Here is a 5,000-nt window from a genome sequence, read left to right on the forward strand (position 1 = left end):
TCATCATGAATAATGAAACTGTCATAGACCATGATGAAATGTGTGGCTCAGCCCCACAATGTTCAACTCAAAACTCTTATGAGTGACATGGACCTGAATTTTCTTGTATAGGTAGTGTGTGTGTGTCAAACTCCCACAATTCCTCATGCATATGTAAGCTGAAGATTGCATACAACTGCACTCAACTCATCTGCATTCATTTATTTCAGTCTGACAATCAGCACCCATCTGATTACACGCAGTGGAACTCAAACTCCAGACACGCTGAGAACGAAGGACACAAAACAAAAACATGGTGGTAGTGAGGAGAGGAAGAAAGAGGGGCACAGAGTGCATTCCGCAGCGTCTCACCTCCTCCACCACATAGCTGTCGGGTTAACCAGGCAACCTATTCTGTTCCCCTCAGCGCTAGCCTCGCTAATGGCTTTAGTTAGCACGCTTCTCATTCTTTCCTTCACTGCTGCTGCGTTCCGTGGGTGTATAATGAGCTGCTGCTGTAGCGGAGATGCTATTCTCTCAGGTGCTCATTCCTTACTTCTCATTTCGCTATCTCCACTTCACTCGTTTAGCACTCGTAGTCTAAATCACCTCCTATACTAAATCCAGATCTCTTCTATGGACTCCCTCTTCCCATCTGTTTTTGATTGACATGGTCGGCAAGATCATTCCTGCAGGAGGTGATTATTCTGGTCTTGATTATTCTGCATAATATATACACATAGATATAGTTAGATTTGTTTGAATAAAACATGTCTGAGTGCATTTATATTCATCAATATGGGATTTGAAATACAAATTCAAAAACAAGCAATATAATGCAACCGTGGAGAGAAATTTCCCTTGGAGGCGTCTGCATGGACAAAACCAGGACCCGCATCAGCAGGAAATTAGGGCCTCGCCAGATTGTTCCACTTCATCAAATAAACCAGGGCAATTCTCTAAATGCCTAAAAATGCCAATTAAATCACCACAAGTGAACAGTTCTGTCATGCATAATACAATACTGAAAATGGGAAAGGGAAGTCAAGCTATCATGCCGCTGTTTTGATTGGATTGCTGGGTATTGGACCCAAAGGAGGCCATTTGGCTGGATCCATATGTCCTGTTTCTCATAAATGAGACTATCATCCTAATTGGCAGACTGGTGTTCAACATAAATCCCTCTGATTATGAATCCCTCTGGAACCTGCCATGCACAAATCAATGTATTGGAAAACTAATTTATTTTCCATACAGTGCAACACGTATTGCAGAGACAAGCACCCTGAGGAGCCAGAGGGCCCTGTGCCACCAATCTTCATCCAAATGTCAGATGCTGTAAGACCAGCTGTCTGCGGCTGCTCAAGAGAGAGCACAGGTTCTCCATCATTTGCGACTAGAAGGGCCTCCCAGTTGACACCAGATGCAAAGGGCAGGCTGAAGTGTGATTAGCAATTAAATAGAATCTTGCCTTTTGCTGAGGCTCTCACCACTGAAGGCGCTTCTTCTGTCTGTTTGTTTATTTATTTGTTTGTTTATTTATTTTCCATAGTTGTTTAAGCAAATAAATATTCCGCATTTAATTTGTTCCTCCTCCGCAGATGTCCTGAGGGTGCCGAGGCGAGATGGGTTTCTTTCCCCGGCTGGGGTAATGGATCCAGAGTTTAATCCAGTCGCACTGCTTAATTGCCTTTTGCCCTGAAGAGATCTCTGTCAATATGCATCCTGTCAGAGGGGCGCGCTGACATTTCATTGCTGTCTCATAGGCGACACACATTTGCATTATTTCACCTCCCTGTCATGTTGGCCATCTCAGTGCCTGCTCTATGTGTGTTTGTGTGTGTGTGTGTGTGTGTGTGCGTGTGTTTGTGTTTGTGTGTGTGTGTTTGCGTGTGTGTGTGTGTCATAGGATCAAAGGTGATTTCAAATGCAAACAGTGACAAACTCTCTGTTGCAAAACTATCATCTGTTATTGTGTAAAAAAATGTGTACTTAAACACATGTTTGTATTTGTAAAACTATTAACTGTAAATGAAAAAAGAATGGATTTTTTGCAGTTTTAATTAAGCAGTGTAATTATCAGAGGCACTCAACTGTAATTAGTTTTCAATTAGGCATTGGATAGTAAATACAATTTTGTATTTCTATACAGGGCCCAGGGTTCAGGTTTCAGGGGTCAGGGTCCTGAGCAGTGACGACATGCAGGTCCATATGAGCCAGCCTGTGGCCTTACTAAGTCCTGGAATGCCTGGCTAATTAAGGGGGTTAGTGACGCAGAGGTGTCTGTGTATGTTTTGGGGGGAGGGGGGTCCATTACACCATTCTCTCTTACACCCACACCCACACCCACACACACACCACACACATAACCTCACAAGCACCTCCTGTCCAGCCTTTCAAGGCCTGTTGCTCATTCCTCGGACCAGCCAATACCCCGACCCCCACGCTTATCCCGCTGACCCCCTTGTGTAGCCAAACTGATCGAGCTCAGTAAGGTCCATAATTATTTGCTCAGCCCACAGGGTGTTAGTTATTAACAGTGTCTGCAGTATTGACCAATGAAGTCCCTCATCACCCTGCAGTATTGATCTGAGATATCTGCATCGACCATCATCTCCAATCACTACACATTGATCATAGGAAGGAAGGGAGGAAGGGAGGGAGGGAGGAAGGGAGGAAGGGAGGAGAGGGTTCTGTTCTTAGAATACCACTACAAATATACAGTGACCTCATTGGAAAGGTCCTAGTTGGTGTCACAGATAAACGGAGCAACAGACCACCTGTCTGGAAAAAGGCTAGGCTCAGTGTTTCCATGCGTAGAGCAAGCCTTTGGCCCAGGCAGGAATCTCAGAGGGTAATCACAGGAATGGGGGTTAATGGCACCTCTCTAACCCCCCACCACACATACACACTCTCTCTCTCTCTCTCACACACACACACACACACACCACCCACACCAAACACCGCCCAGGAGACAGCATGCAGATGGCATCCATTACAGGGTCTAATGCCATCCTTTTAAACACATCCTACAGCCACACACGCAGAAAGAGACAGAGAGAGATGGAGGGAGAGAGAGACTGGGGATGAGAGGGAGGGAGAGAGGGAGGTATAAAGAGTAGGAGGAGAAGAAGAAGGGGACAGAAATGACAAAGAGAGGAAAAGAGAGAGAAGGGGAAGAGGGAGAGAGCAAGGGAGGGAGGGAGGGAGAGAGGGAAACTGACAGGCTAGAGGAGAGATTACAGAAACAGGAAGGAAAACAGACAGAGAGAGAGGAAGAGAGAGAGAGGGAAGAAAGAAAGAGAGCAGAAGATAGAGAGAGACAGAGAGAGAGAGAGAAAGAGAGAGAGAGAGAGCATCTGGACAGATAAACCCTCCTGAGTGTCTAGACACAATGCCTTCCCCACGGACCCTGAGCACATTTCAGTCTTTTCACCTCGCTTGGAATAATTATGCCTGAGAATCGAGAGCACGGGATATCAGATTGCTCTTTAAAATTGCCAGGGAACAAGTCATATTAGAAAAGATAAGGGGTACAATGAATTTTCATTATGGTGTCTGGTGAAAGCAAGAAGGACAGAGACAGAGAGAGTGACAGAGAGAGCGGGCGGTTTGGGTTAGGTGCAGGGTAATTTGATCGGCCATCTTTAACTGTCATAATGGACCACTTCTTTTTCTTTTCAAGAGAATGAATGACACTGATGCCATCTCAGGGTCTTTGGACTGTGAACGCTGGGTTTGAGATTGTTTTGGAGCAGTGTGTGTGTGTGTGGGTGTGTGTGTGTGTGTGTGTGTGTGTGTGTGTGTGTGTGTGTGATCACACACTCCACTGCATAGTAATAATGCAAAGATAAGTCACGCACACTTACACACACACACACACACACACACACACACACACACACACACACACACACACACACACACACGCAAACACATGCACACACACACACACACAGTGAGCAGTGAGAGCAGTATTGCCGCATTTACATAAACCGCCACGCTCGATCTGCACTCTGAATGGATTTAAAGCTTCCGTGTCTCTTTTGACAGCAATTTCATACATAGTGACATGGCCCTAGATCAGGTTTAGTTGAGTTTATTAATAATACACCCCAAGCAGGGAGTATGGCCGTGTGTTGGGAGAGAAACCACACACACACACACACACGCACGCACGCACGCTCGCGCGCACGCACATACTCACACACATACACACACACACACACACAAACTCTCTCATACACACACACACACACACACACACACACACACCCCAAGACTTATTTCTGTCTGCTTCTAGTGGGGGTGGGTTGCACAGAGCCAGTGTTGAAACAGTTGTTTGTGGTTGAGCAAGACAGACAATGCCACCAGAAACAGAACGCCAGGACACACAAACACACACATACACACACACACACACACACACACACACACACACACACACACACCACCAGTTTGGGCTGGTATTGTTGGGTACAGTTTCGGGTTCAGCTGTTGTGTTGTTGCTATGTATAGAGCAGTGATTTGTGGCGTCTGCAGCAGGGCTGTAGTGGTCTCCACCAGGGCTCAACTGCGGTCCAGTCAGAGGACACAGCGCAGGACTGGACAGCAGGGTCTGGATCAGGATAAATAATACAAAAAGAGGTCAGAGTGTGCGGCTACTCTGTCCATATTCTGATAGCCTCTCGGCCAGCGTCGCTACTTGGGTGTGCACTCCTCCTCCTCCCAAGGCCAGATCAGGGCCGTATCAGGGCCGTATCAAGGCCGTATCAGGGCTGTATCAGGGCCGTATCAGGGCTGTATCAGGGCCATATCAAGGCTGTATCAGGGCTGTATCAGGGCCGTATCAGGGCCATATCAAGGCTGTATCAGGGCCGTATCAGGGCTGTATCAGGGCCGTATCAGATACCGGCCGTATCGGATCACAGATAGAGTAAAGCCGGATCAGGGCTGGATGAGGTCTGGGTCCGTGCTAGTTTAGGTCCAGATCAGGGCGATATCTGGGCTATAGCAGGGCC

Source organism: Alosa pseudoharengus, unplaced genomic scaffold (assembly GCF_046254945.1).
Source record: "Alosa pseudoharengus isolate Yale_2024_CS ecotype anadromous, Long Island Sound unplaced genomic scaffold, YU_APseudo_1.1 YU_APseudo_1.1_scf_24, whole genome shotgun sequence".
Lineage (NCBI taxonomy): Eukaryota > Metazoa > Chordata > Actinopteri > Clupeiformes > Clupeidae > Alosa > Alosa pseudoharengus.